The following is a 24209-nucleotide window of genomic DNA, read 5'->3' as shown; positions in this document are numbered from 1 at the left end:
TACTCTTTTTGTCCCCCGTATTTTTGGGACCAGGACCAGGCGCAGAGCCCGATGCTGGTTGCTTAAATATGGGGGAACCCCTGTCATTTTTTTCCCCATATTTCTGCAACCAGGATCGGCTCAAAGAGCCCGAGGCTGGTTATGCTTAGGAGGGGGGACCCCACGCAATTTTTTTTGAAAAAATAAGCACTTTCCCACCCCTTCCCACTGATATACATGCACGGATCTCATGGATCCGTGCATGCCTATCCAATCACGAATAAAAAAAGCAGGTCTGTTTTTTTTTAGCACTTTTTTACGAGTTGTAATTTTTCACGGCAGTGTTTGTTCTTTTTTTGCTTTGCACTTCTTAGTAAATGACCGAGATTCATACTTAAACAGCCGCGTTTTGACCGATGGTGTATTCATTCGTAATTTTTTACCTGAACTTGCAAAAAATTACGAATGCCCTCATCACTGCCGTGATTAGTGCTTAGTAAATTACCGAGATGACACTTTGATGAAAAAACGGCATCTCGGTCAAAATCGGGAGCTTAGTAAATATACCCCATAGTGCCCCTTACACATATGTTGCACATTATTAATGCATTTTCACATGACACACATAATGCTCCTTAGACATATTCCGAACACTACTGCACAACCAAACCAACCCACGCACACACAGCACTCACACTGCCACTAACACTGTGACCTCTGCCTCTGCTTGGATACAGATGTGTCCTCGTAAATCTTGCCTCAATGCTAACGTAGGGCACCTGTTTTGATGAAAATGCATCTTATTTGCATTGCTATGTGGCTAGGATGCACAAGCAGTTTCTGCTGATTAAAATGATATGCAGCATGCCTATATACTGTGTGAGACTGTGGCTGTATTGGCATATGAAATGCTACACACAGAATATACTGTAGGCATGCCGCATATCATTTTAATCAGCAGAAGCTGCTGATGCCCCTAGGCATATCAAATGCCCAAGGCAATTGCCTAGTTTGCCTATGCCTATGGCCGGCTCTGACTGGCAATACAGCGTAATAGGTTACAGAGCAGTGTCTGAGAGAATGTTCCAACCAATCAGAGTTGTTGGAAAAATTCAAGTGATGTCCCTATTGACACAAGAAGGAATATGGTAGGAAGAAGAATGACAACCTAGAGAAATGAAAGCTAAAGAAAAAGTAATGGTTTTTAAAATGCGGGTGAATCTACCTAAAGGTCCAGCATTTATAAGTTTCAATGGGTAACAGGACTTGTCAGTCTTGGGTGGTGTAAGACATTTTGGGGGAGATTCAAATGTCTGAAAAGTCGGTTGGGTGTCTGTTTTTTCCTGTCTATTAGATAGGAAAAAACAGACTCCCAACTGACTTTTCAAATATTTGAATCTCCCCCTTCAAGTTTATGCATTTATTTTTATTTTTTTAAAGACAGAAATTAACAGAAGAACCCAAATTTAAAAGTGACCTTGATGGAGGAAGGGCTCTTGTCTGGCCAGCATAAAGAGATGAGCATATGGAATGGTCAAGGAGATTACAAGCAGAAATAAGCTTTAAAGAAAGTTATCAATACCAGCAATCTGTCAAGTATACAGTGAAATATACCCATGTGATTTCTAAACATAATAAAATAAGAAAAAAAATTTTGGTTACCTTTTCAGAGGAATATAGCCAAGAATAGACATACAGTATTGCTGTACACGATGTATTCAGTGGGCTTAAATTATAAAGAGACTCAGTTGTTTTACAATTCGTGGTTGTTTTACCTACTTGCTTTATGGTATTAAAAATAATGACCCTTAACTATGGCTGGATTTGGCCCGGCCTAATGCCAGGACGCAGGGCTATGGGGGCAGTGTCTTGCTGCAGTGCCATATGCAGCGTCATTTGGATGCTCCTGGCACACACCCTGAAGCCTGTACAGCCCCTCGGAGTGTCCTGAGGATGATCAAGTGTCATACTTCCCAGTGCTGGCGGCCACACAGTCTAACGTCAGAATGTCATGTGCTCAGGGGACACAGGTAGCAGAGGGCCAACTGCCAATCTATTAAGGCACTGGCTGGATTTGCATTTGTAGCCTGTAAGCACACAACCTGCCTCTCTGTAAAGGGCTTCAGGGGCAAACGCAGGATTTATTCAGGGGGGTTTCCGTGGGTATTTGTGTATATATTAGAGATGAGCGGGTTCAGCTCTCAGAGAACCGAACCGTACCGAACTTCACCGATCGAGTACGGTTCCGAGCCCGGCTGTCATCATCCCGCTGTTGGATTCTCGCAGGATTTTAATTCCATATAAGGAGCCGTGCGTCGCGGCCATTTTCACTCTAGTCTCGGAGAGTGTAGTGAGAAGACATGTCTCCATCCTCAGTGTCTGTGTGGGGGCGGGAAAGTGGGGTGCCGAGTCTTGTGCTGTGTTGTGCTGCTCAATCCAGTCCAGTGTAGTCAGCGTATTGTGCTGCATCAGTCCAGCCAGTCACAGTGTTGGTGTCCTCTGCTGCCATATATCCAGTGTAGCTGTATAAAGTGGTGCTGTGTTGTGCTGTCCAGTCCAGTGTAGTCAGTGTATTGTGCTGCATCAGTCCAGCCAGTCACAGTGTTGGTGTCCTCTGCTGCTATATGTCCCCAGTGCTGCTGGCTGCTCTATAAGTCCCTTGCATTTTTGCTGTGTTGTCTTGCATCAGACCAGGGGTAGTGTCTGTGCAGCATCTGTCCAGTGACCAGTCACAGTGGTGGTTTACTCTGCTGCCATATATCCAGTGTAGCTGTATAAGTCCCTTTTAGTGGTGCTGTGTTGTCCTGCATTAGACCAGGGGAAGTGTCTTGTGCAGCACCAGTCCAGTGACCAGTCACAGTGGTGGTGCACTCTGCCAGTGCCGTAATTAGGCATTTTAGTGCTGTGTGCAAGAAACTGCATTGCCCCCCGCCCCATGTAAGACAGGGGCAGTGCGTGGAAAATATATAAGGGCGTGGCTTCATGGAGAATGGGCGTGGCCACAAAATAATACCAATTCATACTACGGTGTACAGTAGTCTCCATTATTCAAATGACGCTGCACAGTAGCGCCACTACACCAGGTAGAGCCCCTTTTACACATTACGGCAGACAGTCCCCCATTTTACACATTACGGCAGACAGCATCCCCTTTTTACACATTACGGCAGACAGCATCCCCTTTTTACACATTACGGCAGATAGCGTCCCCCTTTTTACACATTACGGCAGACAGCGCCCCCTTTTTACACATTACGGCAGATAGCGTCCCCCTTTTTACACATTACGGCAGACAGCTTCCCCTTTTTACACATTACGGCAGATAGCATCCCCCTTTTTACACATTACGGCAGACAGCGTCCCCCTTTGAGAAAGAGAGAGAGATAGAGAATTATACTTACCTGTTACCATACATGACATGATGAGCGGTACCACAGGAAGATCCAGGCTGTTCAGAGTGCTGGAGCAGCAACAACAGCAGCAGCAGCCGCCTCTCCCTCCCTCCCCATGACTACATCCCGTTAATGATGCCAGGATTCAAAAAGGTCCATATATATGGCATTCACAAATTACTTTGCTGTGATTTCCAGTTTTATGCTTCATTAATCTCAGGTTTTGGCTGCCAGTATGTCTTTTACCATGTGATGTGATCTGGTTCAGGCTGCTTTGTTTCGGCACATCATGGGGTCTTGCTGCTCCAGACAGCCACATGTTGTGCTCTGTGGAAGTCAGTTTAAAAAAATAAACGCGATCCGGTGCCCAAACTCTGTCTCCGAGCTCATCTCATACTCTGTCTCATTGCACCTCTTCTACATCTTTGCATGAGGTGCTGTTTGGGGCCTAGTTTTTGAAACGTGCCATCCTGTCTGACACTGCAGTGCCACTCCTAGATGGGCCAGGTGTTTGTGCAGCACACTTCTGTCGCTTGGCTTAGTCATACAGCCACCTCGGTGCACCTCTTTTTCTTCTTTGCATCATGTGCTGTTTGGGGACTAGTTTTTGAATAGTGCCATCTTGTCTGAACTGCAGTGCCACTCCTAGATGGGCCAGGTGTTTGTGCCGCACACTTGTGTTGCTTAGCTTGGTCATACAGCCACCTTGGTGCAACTTTTAGGCCTGAAAACAATATTATGAGGTGTGAGGTGTTCAGAATAGACTGGAAATGAGTGGAAATGAATGTTACTGAGGTTAAAAATACCGTAGGAGCAAAATTACCCCCAAATTATGTGATTTTAGCTGTTTTTATGTTTTTTCAAAAATCATCCAGATCCAAAACCAAAACCAATACACGAAAGGGTGGTTTTGGCAAAACTAAGCCAACACCAAAACATGAAAGCGGAATTAGAACCAAAACACAAAACACGAAAAGTGCCAGCCGCACATCTCTAGTATATATATATATATATATATATATATATATATACCAGATGCAGTGAGCCGGCACTCCTTGTCTGTGTGTATATCTTGCGTCGGTACCCTCCCATTAGTCGGTCCCCGTAGGTAGCCGAAAATCAATACAATATCTAAAGGGCGGCACTCATACGTCTTATGAATCAAACACAGGATTCCGTTTTTAGGTCAACGTTTCAGAATCTTTACTGCTGTCTCCATCTCACAAATTAAACATTTGGCTCATCATCGGGGTTCCAGGTACTTAGAAACCCCCCTGCGTGCACTACTGCGCTTATTTACAAAGCGCTGAGATGTAAATCCCGGTGATTCTGATTGTATTTTTCTCCGATATTTTAAAGGGCAATGATTTTACTAGCCAAGTCTTACTAGTAAATGCTTTGCCCTTTTAAATATCAGTCAGAAACATGATCAGAAGCGCTGGGTTTTAATAACCCGTTGCTTTGTAAGCAAACCCTGCTTGCCTGCCTGCCTGCCTACCTGCCTACCTAAGGCCCATATTTAATTTTCCACACACATTGCTTGTGGACAGCAGCAAAATTTTTTAGCAAATGGGCAAAAACATGTGCACTGCGTGGGGTGGGAGTGGGGGTGGGGGGGCAGATATAACATGAGCAGAGAGAGTTAGATTTGGGTGGGTTATATTGTTTCTGTGCTGGGCAAACACTGGCTACTTTATTTTTACACTGCAATTAAAATTTCAGTTTGAACACATCCCATCCAAATCTAACTCTCTCTGCACATGTTATATCTCCCCCCCCCCCCCTGCAGTGCACATGGTTTTGCCCAATTGCTAACAAATTTGCTGCTGCGATCAGATCTGAATTAGGCCCAATGTTTCCCAAATTTGGTGCTCATGCCCCCCTAGAAGTTGAGTTAATAAGGATATGATGTACATGGGGGGGACAAAAATACCTGAAAGCCTAGAGGCCTGGCCATTAGTGGGAAAATTACCATTAGGCACATGAGGCACGTGGCTAGGGGTGGCACTTGTTTGGGGGCGGCACTTGGATGCTTGTGTTGGTACTGTCAGCCCAAAAAGTAGTAGTAACTGCAAAATATTTCCACTGTACTGTACCATATGCCATCTTGAATGGAGTGTACATGGGTAAGACATGCACATACTGCCCCTGTAAGCTGTCCTACTTAGTAAAGATGTATACATAATTAAAATGTCATAGTTAGTGACTTTTTTATTATTCTATTAAATTGGCTATCATCAAATGAGGGCTTATAACCAATAAATAAAAATAATAAAATTAGGCAGGCGGGAGGGTGGCCGTTACGGTTGTGCCCAGAAGCGCTCTCACTCCAAAATCCGCCCATGCAGCCGCCACTAACCTTAATCTGCCTCTCTAGAAGGTTTGATACAATGCCCCCATAGAGAAAAAATGCCATACTCCTGTTACAGAGAAGTATATTATGCCAGTACCACAAAACAATTCACCCCCAAATTAGTCTCACACTGCTATTACTACTGTACTTCAAAATAACGTTTCTGGAATCAGGCCCTGCCATTTGCACAGATAATAGTAATAGATAATGTGGGGAGGGAGAGGCCAGTAAAGTTCTTAGTTCCACATAATAACTGCGGCTGGCTGTTATAGTAGGGGTCCACCGTTGACACGATAGAGAACTTACATGATTAAAATCAGTGAAGTTTTTTTGTTGATAAGTAATATCCTTATTGATCCTCAGATTACCATTGCTCATGTCATGATGGGAACAAATCTAAATTGTATACTGTATCTATAGTAACTGTAGATATATAAAATGTACATTTGCATTAATCATCAGGCTATTGTAAGAATTTAGTATAACAACAAACAAACAAACAAACAAACAAACAAACAAAAATGGAATATATATAAAGCTAATAAAAGATTAAAAAACAGAAAAAAAATTCTACAAGGAAACTCTGCCGCTACAGTTTGCTTTTAACTAATGAATTGTTTTCCTGTAATGGGCAGCAAAGCTAAGCCTTATATCCTTTTATGATAGTTTTAGCTTTCTGCTACTGTGTTTCAGTTCTCCAAGTGAAAAATAATACTCCCATTTATATATGAAAAAGGTATGACTCGATTCAACATCTGCTGCTATTCTTTCCTTTCAAAGATAGGAAGGACGGATAATCAGACCATGCTGCTGCTGTTAATTGTAAAAACCATTAGTAAACTTCCAGGTGCTGTTTACTATGTAACCATTGTAATACTGCATACAGAAATCAGTATCTCAGCAACATCATTCTGCTTGCCCCGAGGCTGGGAGATTGTGCTTTTTTTTGGTTTTCAAAGACGGTTGCAGTCTCCATTTACTGGTAATGAAAGAACTGGCTCTACACCTGCAGCGTCTGAAGCAGTAATTCCTGATATTACCTAGACCTCATGAGGAGAGGTCTTTTGCAAACCATTAATGTTATAACACTTACAATCCATTAGAAATAATTTAAAACATCCTTTTATTTCATCTTAGCCATTGCCATGTTTGCATCACCCTCCACCAACAATGCTCAGACAAGACGGACACAAAAGTCACACATGTATATGGTGTTAGGCATGCTGATTGCTGCTGCTGCCTACATTTTAAACTGATTACTAACATATATAGTTTATTCTATATCTTTAGTGAATAAAATACAATTTTTAATTTAAGGTCTTACTGGGTCCAATTGTAATCAGACGCTGCATATTCTAAATCCTAATATTATTATAACTACTGTTGAAGTAGTATTAGTATTGTGTAACTATATATATATATATATATACTGTATATATACATGTGTAAGCATGCATGTATATATATGTCACCAACCCATTTTTCTCTGAATGAGGGGGTGTTGAGCAACACTGTAGACACAAGCTAAATGTATACATAATACATGTATAGTAATACCAGATAGCATAAACTCCTAGGTGTAAAGTTATTAAAGCTTCTAAAACAGAGAATTGGTGATGTTGCCATAACAACCATTCCCTATCTATCTAACCATTATCTATCATTTCTCTATTGCCTTTTTGAAAATGATAGACAGCATCTGATTGGTTGCTATGGCCAACATCACCAATTCTCTGGTTTACAGGCTTCAATACATTTACCTCCAAGAGGGCAGTTGAATTAAATATGAGTTGCCTCCCACATCATTGTTCTGCAGTTGAAGTACTGCACCAAGAGCAATTCAATTATTAGTCCCACAGTTACCATTGTGCCTGGAATAAGGCTTAACATCCCTTATTTTTGCTTGCACTTTCCAATTCGTTCCATGATGCCTGCCATGCTTTGATGGTAGCATCAGTGCACACCCATTCATTAACCACTCAATCAGATGACCACTTGCCATGTTCAATTTGTCCCCAAGCAGGGTATTTAAGACTGATGCACCATTTTCCCGGTGGGTTGTGCAGAGGGGATGAGGTAACATTGCCGGCAGTTGGGATCCTGGCGGACAGGATACCGACAGTGGAATCCCTGTCCCTGACAATGCCGACAGCCGGAATCCTAGCTAACAAGGGCTATTCCCACTCGTGGGTGTCCACGACACCCATAGAGTGGGAATAGAACCTGTGGTGAGCGCAGCGAGCCACCGAGCCCGCAGCATGGTGAGCCCACAAGGGGCTTCATTGCGCTCGCCCCCCTGTCGGCATTCTGGCAGCCGGGATCCCGGCACCAGTATGCTGACTGTTGGGATCCCCACCGCCGGCATACCATACCCAACACGTGTGGAACTCCAGGGAGGAAAGGGTCATTGCATACTGCACACCCTGTGCTCATTACAGATATGCTGCTGGTTTGGCCCTATATTCTAACACTATGTGCAGAAAGCATTCGGATCCCTTTCTCTTCTAGCTTGACTGCACATGCACACAGTAGCTTACCCTTTTCTAGTACTACCCTTGTCACACATGCTACCAGGGATTTGCCAGGTTTAGCAAGCTGGCAAATTCCCAAGCCTCAGCCCCAACCTTGATAAAGAGCAGGGTCGGGGGACCTGGGACTTAGGGCCTAATTCAGCATGGAACGCAGGTATGAATGTGTTTGCATGCTGAACCTCACTGCAGTGTGCACACGTACAGAACTCGTACTGCGTGTGCTCACACAGTGAGATGCAACGGCATCACACATGTGCGAACACATCTGGGTGATTGATAGGCAGAGGTGTTTGCAGGTAGAGGGAGGTGTCACGTCGGTGTTTCATGAGCGGCATTGGGGTGTGCGATCCAGACAATGCAGGTGTGTCTGGAACGTTTGCGGGTGGTGCTACGGCAGCTGCGTGATGTCACACGCAGCCGCTGTGACCCAAAAGATGGGTTGCCATCTTCCTTAGCAGTTAGGCTGTGTAGGCAGAGGGCAACCCTAAACATGCGAGAGTATTGCCGTTGTGCAATGCGCGGGAGGGGAGGCAGAACCTGGCATGCCGAGAGGAACTTGCCCTGTGGAGGGGCGTCCACTTGCATGTCAGTGTAATGGGTTGTAGATGTGCGATTTTTCACACACCTACGACCCATGCTGAATTAGGCCCTTAGTCCCAGGTAGTTTCCTTTCACACATGCTGATATCCCAGGCTGATACACAGAGCCATCTTAACAGCAGTGTAGGCCCCACATCCTCCAGTGGTAGGGGTGGGGTGGGGGTGCTATCAGCGGCAGCTTTGATGTCCCGCAGGCGGTAGGGGGTGTTCTATCTTCCACTCAGCATGTAGGACCTGGAGCAGTAATTTCTGCTAATTACTCCTTTACTGCACAGATGGGGCTAAACTGTAGAAGGGGGCATTGGGCTGAATGAAGGAGCCCTGGTACATGACTTCCAGGGTGGTAGGGGGTGTTTAATACGTAGGGAAGAGGTTGATAGTGAAGTGGGCTTAATATTCATCATTTTCCGGTGGGAGGGCAGCTTGTTTGACCGTAGATATCTCATGTTCCTGAAAAGATATTTCTTAGCTTTGAATAGGATGAAAAACCAGAGAATCCCAACTTTCAGTAGGTACTGGGGACTTGGGGATCAGACTTCAGGAGCCAGAGCAATCCACCGATGGAAATATAAAACTGCATACCAGGCGTGTGGAGCTGGAGCAGGGACCAGCTGCTTGAAGGCTAATATCTCTGGTTCTGGGCATATTAGATACAAGCTGCCAGTGTCCACCAAAAGGGAAGTGTCCCAGCTTTTGGAGCATACCCTCAGAAAACTCTAAGTCAGACAGAACCCAAGATATCTGTCTGGGAAGAGTAATTAACAGGCTTGGATGGGGTCCACTTCTTTCAAGTCGGATATCTACAGTTCCCCAGGGACGATTTTCAAAAATCTAGTACCCCTGGAAAGAGGGGACCCCCAGCTATCAGCCTATGGCCCTTATACTCCTGGGGCCCTTGGGCAAGAGCCCATTGAGCCCATATGAAAAGACGGCCCTGCTGATACGCGTTCACGTGCAAAAACCCAGGATATAGCTGCATGTATGAGGGGCATAAGTGAAGTCTTCACAATGGAGAATGTGCTGGGACAATCTGTATTCCAGAAACAGCAAATGAACATTGTTATATAGCTACAATAAATCACAACTGAACAATTCAAAATGAATCCTTATGTATCGTGGGTGGAAACCCAAAGTACTTTAGAAATCCACACATGCAAACTCCTACAGTATACTGTAGCTTCTAGATTGGAATTGAATGAAGGGCCCCCTGGACTTCACATTACAGTAACGCTTATATTGTGCCTGGAAGTAACCCATTATGTTGGGAAATTGGTAGAAATAGCAGAAAATGAGAGCAATATTTACCAGCTAGAGCGCACATATTGTTAGAATACTGACACAGATAAAAACATCAGATAAACATTTTGCATGATATTATTTTCACTTCAGCACAGCATTTACAGTAATCCTCATTAGCAGCTATGAAAATAAATAAGTCATTAAGCAACAATGAAGCGTGCTCAGGCGCTGCATGTGAAAATGCATCTGCTGCTGATAAAATGGGGAAACAATATACGAGAATGATGAATGCAGTGTTCTACCTTTTCATGTCATAAAGAAATCAAGGGAGATGTATGACGGACTAAAAATAAATGCTGGAGATAATTATATTTCAGCTGGGACTATCTACAGCATATTAATAACATGTGTATTGCCCTATAGAATGGGTATTCAGTATATGGGACACTTTATTAAAAAGAAAAAGATTTTAATAGTGTTCTGAGATACTGTACACTGTATGTGTCAATCATTTTCTGGTTCAAAATTAATTGCATGAGAACAATCAAACTACATACAGCACTGTAATAATATACATAGCCTAGAACATTTGTGTTTACTGTCTTGTTTACCTGTGCAGAAGTTCAGTCCATAGGACGGATTGAGTATGAGATCCTGGCAGTCAGGATGGCGGCGGTCAAAATACAGACACCGGCATCCTGACAGCATGAAATCCTGGCAAAAGCGCTGGAGCACAGTAAAGGTGCCCATACACCTAAAGATTTATCTTCCAATCTGGCAGGTTGGAATGAAAAATCTGGTAATGGATGGGAGCAAATGACATGGATCGGAGCAAATGACAGTTGACCATTTCAAATGGTCAACTGTCATTTGCTTCCATCCATTACCAGACTTTCATTCCAACCAGCCAGATTGGAAGATACATTTTTTAGGTGTATGGGCACCTTAAACCTAATCCTAAACCGCCCACTAACCCTCCCTCTCCACTGCTTAACCCTATACCTCCCCACTGCCTAACCCTACCCCTCCCTCCCAACTGCCTAACCCTATCCATCCCTCACCACTGACTAACCCTATCCCTCCCTCCGCACTGCCTAACCCAATCCCTCCCTCCCTGAAGCCTAACAATAACCCTCCGCCCCCCCTCTATAGGCTAACTTTAACCCTCCTGGCATATTTACGTTCGGGATTCCAGCTGATGGAATTCCGGCATCAGCATCCTGAAGAAACTGTATAATACAGTGAAAAATGTCAGGTATTTACTCTCACCCACTGATCAGCATTGAATGTTACCATTGAAGTGCTTGGACCAATTTCTGGACTACCTTTTAGAAGCCTACTAACAAGGAACTTGCAGAGCCTCCATTGCATGTGGCTGGACACTCTCAGGACACCATATACCAAGTGAGGACCCACTGCCTTCTGGACGTGTGGATATTAACACAGAACTCTTCCCCCAACGTTGACTATTGTGGTAAAATACCATTTCTGATGAACTGTGCCTTATACCCAAGAGGTCATTGAACTGCATATCTTCCTTCAGCTGTAGCCCAGATTTACTATAGGAAAAAGCACTAATATACTGTATGTGATCACCACTATATATGCTGTGTGGGTATACATGACTTTATCTATATGGTTTCTGTGAATTTTAAATGTTATATTAAATTCTTAAAATTTTATCCAGACAATCCGTCATATTAATGAATTCAAGTTTTTTTTAAAAATATCTAAGCACTGCTTCTCTTGTCTATTTATGTCTATACAGCCAATGTCATTAACAACTATCTTCAGCATAAAGAAGAACAAGCAGTCCTGGAAGTGATAATATGGCCCCCACAGAACCCTGATCACAACATCATGGAGTCTGTCTGGGAAGACATGAAGAGACAGAAAGATTTGCGCAAGCCTTCATCCACAAAAGATCTGTGGTTAGTTCTCCAAGATGTTTGGAACAACCTCCCTGCTGAGTTCCTTCAAAATCTGTGTGCAAGTGTACCTAGAAGAATTGATGCTGTTTTGAAGGCAAAGGGCCTAGTTGAGGTTGGATCGCAGTACGCGATCCAACTGCAAAAACTACTATGAGGATGCAGGTGGACACACGGCTTCAAAACGGGGGCAGTGACAGAGAAATGGGGGCATGAAGGGGGCATGATCGGAGCAACTGCATGGCGTCACACGCAGCTGCAGCGATCACAAAAAAGGCGACGGACCTCCTGCGGGCACAGCAAGGCTGCACCAGCAGGAGGCTACCCCATTTTTTACGATCACGCTGAAATGTTTTGGTTAGCCAATAAGAAAATTCCAGAATCCAGAACTCCTGAGCTGCTCAGGAGTTTTTCTATTGCTGAGAAGTGGGGAACAGCCACTGGGAAAGAGAGACTGATAGGCCTGATTTCAAGATTACATCCGGTACTTAACTCATATTTACGTGTCTATAATTTACCATTTACTTAAATTACTACACCATATGGCGCTTGTTCTTCTCCCCTACCTCCACAGAAATTCATGACTGAACCTACCCAGGGCATTTTTTGAGGAACTGAGCTGCCACCAAAGAAGTTTGGAAGGTGTACATAGAACCTGAGAAAATTTGCTAGACTATTTTGGATGTTGACTCAATACAACTAATTAAGTCTTTGCATGGTGATATCTGGTGACCCTTAGAAGGGACTTTCGAACGTTGGATAAGCGCACTGATCTATAAAAACATTTTCTTCATATATATATATATATATATATATATATATATATATATATCTTATTTATATAGCACTATTCTCCCAATAGGGCTGAAAGAGCTTTACATTTGCTTTTACAATGCAAACTACAGGTACAGTACAAAGGGACATTAGTGAAATGCCTGAGAAAACAGGTATAGTAAGTCTTGAATCTTGAGGCCTCCACTCTATATTTTAATAAAGCTGTATAAAGTGTCACTGTCTCTTGGAGATAGTTCATAGCAGCTAACATTTTAAGTGACTCTGAGTGTAACTTACTCATAAGTGGATTCATTAATATAGTCAAGTTATGCATTAAGGAGTTAAATGAAAATAGTTGACCAATTGGTGTCTATCAGCAACTCATTTATGTCTCTATAAAATGGAAAAGTAGGGAATCTGGGAGCCTCGACAAGATAAGAAAAAGATAAGGCATGATAAAGAGACTCAGCGTCTCAAAACGCATCGGAAAAAGGAGGTGCTAACTTGTGGATCTGCATGCTGTCACCCTGGAAGGAGGTATGACCCTTCTTTGACCCTTTCTAATTTCTTGATACTGTACTTTAAATTGGTATAACAGTGCTAAAATCACCATCACGTATCTGGGTCACCTCACACCAAGGGTGACACATCACCCACCTGGTAACACATTTGTTTTGTTTATGTATTTTTGTACATCTTTGTGCTAATAAAAACCTGTTTTTAAGAGAAGACAGATTTGTATGCCGCGAAAGAAGCCTTTATGTGAAAGTCAAAGAATTTCTAATTGCAAATAAGAGTACACACGTGAATACCAGGTCATCACTCCAAAAGATACCTTTACATGTCTGATACCACTATTGTTGTTGTAAGTGGGGTATTCCATCTTGCAGTTGTGTGTATAACCAGTATATTATGCATCATTTAAAGATAACTTTATAAAAGGCATTTTAAGTGAGTTGGGATATGCATAATGTTGATGGTAATTATCACTCTGTTAGTATTGGTTTTAATCATAGAGCAATAGCTCCAAATAATACTAAATTTATTTAAAAAATTCGGCTGCACCATCGATCATTAGAGTAGCCCTAAGGGTGATCAGAAGTCTGTCCAAATATGGCCACCAACTACAAAAAAAGATCTCATAGTTGTCTACTCTCTTGAAAGCTGCAGGAGACTGACAGTTTTTTGGATAGCACCCCACACCACTGGAAGAACGGTTACTTCTCTTGAATCCCCCCAATTTGTAGTGACGTGGGAAAAATAACAGGAATTTGCGGTTTGTAAGGTGGGGGTGGGGCCTAATGACACAATTCTATATTACTCGTGTCATTTAGGCCCCGCCCCCTATTAAAATTTGTGGTTCACAGGACTTTACCAGGAGGAGGCAGGGCCTAATGATACAAACATTCAAGCCCTGCCCCATCACCACCCACCTGAATGTCCTCTCCGGGCTTTTGCCAGAGAAGACGATAGAAAAGTGGGCAAATACTGTATGATTCAGTTGCTGGACGCAACACGCCCTCAACAATGGCTGCATCTAGCTAACCATGCCCTTGTAACAACCTAGAAAGGCCCCCTCTAATTCCACTTCTCGGCTTCCAAATTATCACTGCATTTCCCGATGATAGTCATTGGGCCACATATGCAGTGCGAGCCAGACACATGCGCAGACTAAAAACATTGCCCACTTGCGTTGACTTTGACGCTGCTTGCACCTGGGATTCATACCCTTATTATCTGTTACAAAAAGTCTAGACCTGTAACATTCCTTTAGTCTATAAAGGCAGAATTGTTCTGTATGCACTCACCTTCTCTTTGTGCAGCGATACATAAACGTTTGGATCATCTATCTTGCTAAAACAATTTTCCACTAAATGACGATTTAATACTACAATGTCTAATAAACTTTCATTATGAAATGGAAAATAACAAAATGCTATAATTTGATTGCACGTCTCAGGTGAGTTTTTATGTGTGGTGTTATGTATTTAAGTGTTATTTTCAAGTAACTATAAGCAGGTAAATGTTTTATTCATCTTTCTAATAAGAATTACATGCTTCTGATATCAATTATGTATAATTAATACACATGGGACAAAAAAGTGCATGCTAATAGGTTGTCAGTTAATTAAAAAAGAAATAGCAGGTAAACAAAGGTGATTATAATGTATCTTGGGACTATAAACAAAAATCTTCCCTTAAATAATTTGTATCAAGAAGAAATGATGGAGGAAATTGTGCAATTTACCATCAGCGCTATTAGACGGTGTGATTTGTTGAAAAACACACAGTAGGGATTCTAAATTGTGACGGTGAATGATGTTCGCAGCTGCAGTGTGCATATTATATGCTTTTTGCTTTTCTTACACATATTGAGAGATTGTAAAAACAAACAGACTACACAGATGTATAGCCACATAAGGAAATACATAGACTGTGCCTGATTCAGAGCTGTACGAAACACCATTTTTTTACAGTTGAGTTGAGTTATTATTTGCATGCATCATGATCACACTGCGCACACGCCAACGATGCAGTGAAGATTTAGTCTGATGCAGAGTTTGTCGTAAAATGGGCGTACAATGAAAGCAAAAACAGGAGTGATAAAACGGTAATAGTAGAGCATAAAATATTAAAAATGGAGAGGATCTTAAAGAAATCACTTTAGCTCGAAGTCTCCATTAAGTCCTCCCGGGGTCAAGGTTTTCAACATATAGATCCATCTCATTTCCGCCTTTGCAAGTCTGATCTCCACATCTTTATCTCTCCAAGATGGGACAATCCCCTGTATGCCCCAAAAGGCTTTAATGGCGGCTGGGTTAGAGTTGTGAACCTTTTTGAAATGTGCAGAAACAGTGTGGCTGTCCAAACCCTTTCTAATATTATAAGTGTGTTCTGCCAACCTCACATTTAAATTTCTACTAGTCTTCCCTACGTAGACCAAACCGCATTTACACTCCAAACCATAAATCACGTTTTTAGTGTTACAAGTCAAAAATTCTTTAATAATATAAGACTTATCCTTAACACAAAATTCTTTCAATTTACTAGGACCTTTGACTAGTTTGCACATAGTACAAAGACCACACCTATGAAATCCGATCGTTCTAATACTTGTCCTTTTTGCTTCATCAATAGAACTTTTAACGAGTTTAACTTTTAGAGACGGGACACGTCTATATATAAAAACGGGGTTAGCTGGTAATTTAGCACCAACCACAGGGTCTTGTTTTAAAATTTTCCAATTTCTTTTAAAAACAGCCTCTATTTCTTTATGATATGAGTTGAATTTGCTTATAAAAGACCAATTAAGTTGGTCATTATTCTTATCTTTAGTTTTTTCAACCAGGAGGCTCTTTCTTTCTACATTTAACGCCTTTCCTTTTGCCTTATCTATTTGGGCTTTTATAAGCAAATTCAACTCATATCATAAAGAAATAGAGGCTGTTTTTAAAAGAAATTGGAAAATTTTAAAACAAGACCCTGTGATTGGTGCTAAATTACCAGCTAACCCCATTTTTATATATAGACGTGCCCCGTCTCTAAAAGATAAACTCATTAAAAGTTCTATTGATGAAGCAAAAAGGACAAATATTAGAACAATCGGATTTCATAGGTGTGGTCTTTGTACTATGTGCAAACTAGTCAAAGGTCCTAGTAAATTGAAAGAATTTTGTGTTAAGGATAAGTCTTATATTATTAAAGAATTTTTGACTTGTAACACTAAAAACGTGATTTATGGTTTGGAGTGTAAATGCGGTTTGGTCTACGTAGGGAAGACTAGTAGAAATTTAAATGTGAGGTTGGCAGAACACACTTATAATATTAGAAAGGGTTTGGACAGCCACACTGTTTCTGCACATTTCAAAAAGGTTCACAACTCTAACCCAGCCGCCATTAAAGCCTTTTGGGGCATACACGGGATTGTCCCATCTTGGAGAGATAAAGATGTGGAGATCAGACTTGCAAAGGCGGAAATGAGATGGATCTATATGTTGAAAACCTTGACCCCGGGAGGACTTAATGGAGACTTCGAGCTAAAGTGGTTTCTTTAAGATCCTCTCCATTTTTTATATTTTATTCTCTACTATTTTTTTTTTTGAAATTCTTTATTTATACGTGGTTAAGCATAGTAAGAAAACATTACATGGAAACATGGGACAGTTGGCCATCAGAACCAGCGTCCAGCATAAACCACAAATTTTCAAATAGACAACAAAGTTAGTCAATGAAGGAAGAACAGTAACATTCAAATGTAGAATTCGGGGGGGGGGGAGGAGGGAAAGGGGGACAGGGGGGGAGAGAACCACGGTATAATCCGTGCACAGTATATATCCTGGAAGTAGTAAGATCAGAAGAAAGAGGAAGAGGGGGGTCAAGAAGGAGACGAGAGAAGACAAGGAAAAGGGAAGGAGGAGGAGAAAGAGAGAGAGAAGAAAAGAGAAGAAGAAAGGCCTGAAGGAGGAGTAGAAGGCAGTGCCCATGGGTCTGCGGAGGAAGTTAGGAGCAAGAGGAGGGGGATGGCAATCTACATTCAGCAGCGAGCCAGGGGGCCCAGACCTGCTCAAAAATGTGACCCCGGTCGTGGAGATAGTATGTAATCTTTTCCATTGAGGCAATGTGCCAAATTTTAGTTTTAAGGGACGGGAGGGAGGGTGGAGAGGGGCTCTTCCAGTTAAGAGCTATCAGCGACTTTGCCTCCATTAGGATATGTGTGGCCAGCTTTTGGGAAAATTTATTGAGCAACGGGGGGGGGGGTAACATAGCAAAAAGATCCAAGGATCTTTCAGCACAGGAGAATCCAGAAGCGAATTGAGGAGGGAGTGGACTAGGTTCCAGAAGGAAGCAATGGACGGGCAGGTCCACCATATGTGGAGCATAGTGCCTCTAGCCCCGCAGTTCCTCCAGCAATTAGGGGAGGAAGACGGAATGAGTTTGTTAAGTCGGTCAGGGGTGTAGTACCAACGGTAGTAAACTTTGTAGGCTGTTTCCTTAAAAGCAGTGGCAATAGAGCATTTAGCAATCCCCAGTCTCATGTCTTCCCAATCTTCCCTTTCTGGTGGGGGCCCAAGATCACGTTCCCATGCGAGCTCATGGGGCCGGGAGGGGGGAAGGGAGGAATCTAGTAAAAGAGAGTAGAGTTGGGAGATTAGGCCTTTGGAGAGATGGGAGTTGATGCATAAGCTTTCAAATGGGGTGAGGGCACAAAGTAAGGCGGTGGAGGGGAGAGAGCCTAGGAAGTGGCGTATTTGTAGGAATTGGAAGGGATTAAGTGGGTGTGAAGGGGGCTTTTGTTGGAGGTCAGGCAGGGACAGCCATTGGCCCCGATCGGCAAAGTTTGTCGGGAATTTGAAGCCCAGCGTTATCCATAGATGGAACCTCACAGTTGAGATTCCAGGAGGAAACATAGGGTTCTGCCAGATAGGGGTCAAGGGCGAGGGGGTAGTGGTGAGATCATTCTTCAGGGAGAGGGAGTCCCAAGTTTTAAGGTTAAAGTTAATAGTGGGGAGAAGTTTAGAGGTTGGGGGTCGGGAGGTGGTGGGCAGACCCCACAAGGGGGTCAGGTTCGGGAGGCCAATGAAGGCTGCCTCAATATCCAGCCAAGATACAGATCCCGGAGGAGCATAAGAGGTGACAATATGGGATAAGTGAGAGGCGAGATAGTAAAGTTTGACGTCAGGAAGGCCTCTACCTCCAGCGGAGGTTGGCCTTTTCAGGGTATTGGCGGCGATGCGGGGGGGTCTGTGATTCCAAATAAAACGCACAAGGGCTCGTTGGATAGTGCGAAGAAAGGAGGCCGGGACTGCCACTGGGAGGGTCTGGAAAAGATAAAGCCACTTGGGGATTATGGTCATTTTAACCGCTATAATCCTGCCCAGCCACGAAATAAAAAGACTGTTCCAGGAGGTCAGGTCAGCGAGTGTGTTGGTGAGGAGGGGTGGAAAGTTTTCCCGGAAGAGGGAATCATAACGAGAAGTCAGGTATATCCCCAGATATTTAATCTTTGTGGGCTGCCATTTAAAATTAAAGTTAGCGCGAAGGGACTCAGCCTCTCGATGAGGGATATGAAGCAGCATAGCCTCGGATTTGGAGTAGTTGATCTTGTAGCCTGATATAAGGCTATAAGAATGCAGGATTGAGAATAAGTTTGGGAGTAAGATAAGGGGTTGGGTCAGAGAAAGTAGGATGTCATCAGCGAAGAGGGAGATTTTAGGGTCGTGCGGCCTACTTGTATTCCGTGTATATCTGGGTGAGCTCTAATTTGAGAAGCGAGGGGCTCAATAATGAGGGCAAATATTAGCGGCGAGAGGGGGAAACCCTGACGTGTACCATTTGAGATGCTAAGTGGGGCTGATGGGACACCATTGATTAAAACTGTGGCAGAGGGGGCGGAGTATAGTACCAGGACGCCAGTGAGAAAGCCACCGCACAAGCCATTGGCCTCCAGGGCGGCTCTCAGAAAACTCCAGGAGATCCGGTCAAATGCTTTTTCAGCATCCAAGGAGAGCATGATAGTGGGGGATCTCCTGGAGTTCAAGATATGTATAAGATCAATAGCACGCCTGGTGTTCTCTCTCGACTGACGGCCCGGGATAAACCCCACCTGGTCGTAATGAACAAGGGAAGGGAGGCAGAGGCGGAACTACCGGCAGTGCAGGCAGTGCACTGCACTGGGGCCCGCCTCTGTCCAGGGGCCCAAGCATGTAATGAGTCAAACTGACTCATTACATGCCGCTGTGCGCTGCGGGCAACCGCTGCCCGCAGCGCACAGCCGCCTGGCGAAGAGAGGAGAGGAGCAGCGGTACTACAGACGGGGGAAGGAGGAGGAGGGAGGCTGAGAAGGGAGCCGCAGCAGCGCTTTGTTACTGGTGGAGGCGCTGTTGCTGCTGCCCCTCTGCTTCCCTATAGGCTGTCTTCCGAGAACAGCCTATAGGGAAGCAGAGGGGCAGCAGCAGCAGCGCCTCCACCAGTAACACAGCGCTGCTGCGGCTCCCTTCTCAGCCTCCCTCCTCCTCCTTCTCTCCAGCCCGGGAATCGTCTCTGACGCTGCACCGAGGAGCCTGAGCCAGCGGAGAGGGTAAGTATAATTCTTCTTTCTTTCTTTCTTTCTTTCTTTCTTTCTTTCTTTCTTTCTTTCTTTCTTTCTTTCTTTCTTTCTTTCTTTCTTTCTTTCCTTCTTTCTTTCCTTCTTTCCTTCTTTCTTGTGCCTGCCTGCCGCAATGTGTAAAAATGGGGGACTACCTGCTGCACTGTGTAAAAAGGGGGGACTACCTGCCGCAATGTGTAAAAAGGGGGGCATACCTGCCGCAATGTGTAAAAAGGGGGGACTGCCTGCAGCAATGTGTAAAAAGGGGGGACTGCAGCAATGTGTAAAAAGGGGGGATTGCCTGCCGCAATGTGTAAAAAGGGGGGACTGCCTGCCGCAATGTGTAAAAATGGGGGACTGCCTGCCGCAATGTGTAAAAAGGGGGAATCAGCCTGCCGCAATGTGTAAAAATGGGGGACTGCCTGCCGCTATGTGTAAAAAGGGGTAATCTGCTCGACGCAATGTGTAAAAAGGGGAATCTGCCTGCCGTAATGTGTAAAAAAGGGGGACTGCCTGACGCTATGTGTAAAACAGGGGTACTGCCTGACGCTATGTGTAAAAATGGGGAATCTGCCTGCTGCTATGTGTAAAAATGGGGAATCCGCCTGCCGTAATGTGTAAAAATGGGGACGCTGTCTGCCGTAATGTGTAACAAGGGCACGCTGTCTGCCGTAATGTGTAACAAGGGCACGCGGTCTGCCGTAATGTGTAACAAGGGCACGCTGTCTGCCGTAATGTGTAAAAAGGGCACGCTGTCTGCCGCTATGTGTAACAAGGGCACGCTGTCTGCTGTAATGTGTAAAAAGGGCACGCTGTCTGCCGTAATGTGTAACAAGGGCACGCGGTCTGCCGTTATGTGTAAAAAGGGCACGCTGTCTGCTGTAATGTGTAAAAAGAGGAATCTGTTCGCTGTAAGGTGTAAAAGGGTCTCTACCTGGTGTAGTGGTGCTACTGTGCGGCGTAATTTGAATAATGGAGACTACTGTGTTGGTATTATTTTGTGGCCACACCCTTTCCCCACGAAGCCACGCCACTATGTATTTTTGCGCGCGCCTACGGCGCGCACTGCCCCTGGGGTGGACTTGGATGGGGGGGGGGGGGGCCCAAAGCATTTTGTCGCACCAGGGCCCACCGCTTGCTTGTTCCGCCACTGAAGGGAGGTATGGGTTAAGGCGGTTGGCCAGGATCTTAGCAAAGATTATTCTCTACTATTACCGTTTTATCATTCCTGTTTTTGCTTTCATTTGTCGTATACAATTTCAGTGCTGCTACTTCCCTTATATATAAATGTAACCTTTTTTATATATAAATGTAATTTTATTTATATATATAGATGTAATTTTTTTATATATAAATGTAATGTTTTAAATATATGTTTTGTTTTATAACATGCAGTATCTCCACTATGTGGAAAAGACAGCACTCTCCAGATTAAATTTTCAAAAATCAAAAAAGTGAATATTTATTATAAAGTCTATCTCACAGTTTTCCAGGAAATGTCCAACGTTTCGGTCCACACCGGGACCTTTTTCAAGGTATACAGCAACAAAACATCCAATACAGCAGTGTAGCATAAGTCAAATCACGTAGGGAAACTGGAGCACCGAATGAGCCTCACAGGCCCCTATTATATACCCTGGAATTGGCGCCATTCCCGCCTCCAAAGTGACTGGGGGCGTGGTGGAACGCATGGTGGAACGCAAAACATCACTTCCGGTAACACCGGAAGTGAGTCGCGCTATACTAATCAAATATACAGACTCTTTAAAAGTCTTTGTGTACCCTTGTTTTGGAGCAGAATGCTCACAAGTGGCCGGATTTCAAGGGGGAGCTACTCTCAGTAGCACACTCGCGCCGGGACCGGGAGATGCGCCCGGCGGAACGCATGCTGGAACGTAGGCGTCACTTCCGGTATTGACCGGAAGTGAGCCGCGCCTGCAGCCGGACAGCGGAGTGTAACTTATCTGAATAGGGCATCAAGGCAGACCTGTAATAGGGTACACAACAAAGGATGATACATAATATTATAATATTAAAGTGACGCCATTTACATTGAGCTAAAAAGGGTCCATAGTGGACCGCAGACATTATTTCCGGCGATACCGGAAGCAGGCTGTATCATACCGTGTAAAGCATGAGTAAATGTCAGATTGCATTTACTTCTATATAGGCAGTGAGCTAAGGGTCCATATGAGTTTACCCATTGATAATGGGTCTCTCAATAGGGTCAATATGGATAGGGTATATATAGAGACCTGTGGGATCACTTCAGGTTAAAACTTGCGTGCACAATGCTATAGCAGAGAAGTGCACATGTTACAACAGTGATGTTGAACTAATCAAACTAAACATACTGATAACAAAATGTGGAACTTTGTTTCTGGGATCTCCGTTTGCGGGAACCCGCACGTGGAACGCATAATGAACTTCCGGAAAGTGACGCTGGAACGCAATCTACTTCCGTTTCCGGTCATGTGACTTCCGGTCACGGGCGGCGATCGGCGGTTTCGGCGGGAGGATGGCCCACACATGGGCCTCATCATATCATTATGTGATAGGTATAAATATGTCGGCTAGTGTCACCCACCACCATGCTTCTGAGGAAGGACCAAAAGTATCCGAAACACGTAAAGCAGGTGGTGACAGCCTCTTTCTGGATCGTGGGTGGACTGACCTCGGTGCTTCGAATTTCCTTGCACTGCTGCGGTGTCCGGGACCTCCGCTGCTTTCCCTTGTGCCATCTTGGGAGGGTAATTGGAAGACGGTAGATGCCAGCACCCCTTTCTATCCACTTTGAGTGGTTACATGCTTGTTTATTTGTGAATATTGTGAGTGTTCTGTGTTAAATAAATTCTCTGTCCCTGTAAAATTGATCTGCACTATGATCTCTTCTTCTTTATCGAGAGAAAGAAGTAACTCACATCATTGAGTCTGTGTGGACAAGGGATTTTAGGACACTGAATCTACGAAATCAGGATTTCACTCTATTCTTTTTCATAAGGACACTTATGTAAGGATTCATTTATGGTGTTTGCGCCTACTTTAAACTTTTCTGTCTATGCTATTTCTATTTTGGAATTTTTGTGAAGGTTCCTTTGTTTATTAGTGGGCTGCATTTACATGAGAGGCAGCGCATTTGTGCAATTATTTTTTCTGCAACTGTCAAAATACCGACAGCGGCATCCCGGAGTTTGAAATTCCGAGAGTTGTTTAAAAGCTACCCTAACCCTGATCCCTCCCCCCTAGCCCTAACCCACCTGTCCTGCTGCCTGACCCTAACCCTCCTGAGCGGTGCCTATCCCACCCTCCCCGCAGCCTAACCCTCCCTGCCCTGCAGCCTAACCCTAACCCTCCCTGGGGGTGCCCTAACCCACCATCCCCACAGCCTAACCGTAATCCTCCTTGCCCTGCAGCCTAACCCTCCCCGGGGGTGCCTAAACCTAACCCCCCTCCCCGCTGCCTAAAGCCAGGTGTTTCAGTTAGAGGTATTGTGATCATGAAATTGGCCAAACAGTTTAATTTTGTAGGTGCAGCTACTTTGTTTTTGTTTGTTTTTTCATAAAATAAGAGGAACCGATTGAGCTGCACTTTCTAATTCTCTCTTTTCAACGTTGGAATGTGTGCATACAGATGGCGGTGGTATGGCAGAGTGTATTTACACACTAGCAGATGCCCTGATTTAACGAACAGCCCAGTTTTTAACCATTGGGGTGGTTTATTCAGCAATGTGAATTTTACCACCATACCCACATTTATACTTACAGACTCTTATGCATGGAACAGAGCTTGAGTGTTATCGGAAATGACAAATCCTCAGGAGTGCCTTAGTGGGGTAAGACATCCTGCTTTGACATTCCTGTACAGATTTACACTGGTATTCCTCTTAAGGTGGGTACACACTAATAGATATATCTGCAGATCAATTGATCTGCAGATATATCTATGGACAGATCGGGCAGAGTGTTGAGCATACACACTGCCCGATCCGTCGGGGACTGACGTCATGAACTGGGCGGGCGTGTACACACGCCCGCCCAGTTCAGCTGTCAATCACCGCCGGCCGCCGCAGCATGTGTACGGACACACACAGCGACGCTCCGATATATCGGTAGATATATTGGCCGTCGGCTGTGCTGCACGGCCGACGCGATACGTCTGTGAACGACGGAGTTCACAGACGTATCGGCCGTACACACTGGCCGACGGTCCCGCGATATATCGGCCATTCAGGAGAACGGCCGATATATCGACCAGTGTGTACAGGCCTTTAGTGAAGCTGTAGCCTGCCTGTGAGTGAGCTGGTGTTGTATGTTAGATACTGCTGCTG

This window comes from Pseudophryne corroboree, chromosome 4 (genome assembly GCF_028390025.1).
Source record: "Pseudophryne corroboree isolate aPseCor3 chromosome 4, aPseCor3.hap2, whole genome shotgun sequence".
NCBI lineage: Eukaryota > Metazoa > Chordata > Amphibia > Anura > Myobatrachidae > Pseudophryne > Pseudophryne corroboree.
The sequence above is the reverse complement of the archived record's forward strand: the minus strand, read 5'-3'. Positions refer to the sequence as shown.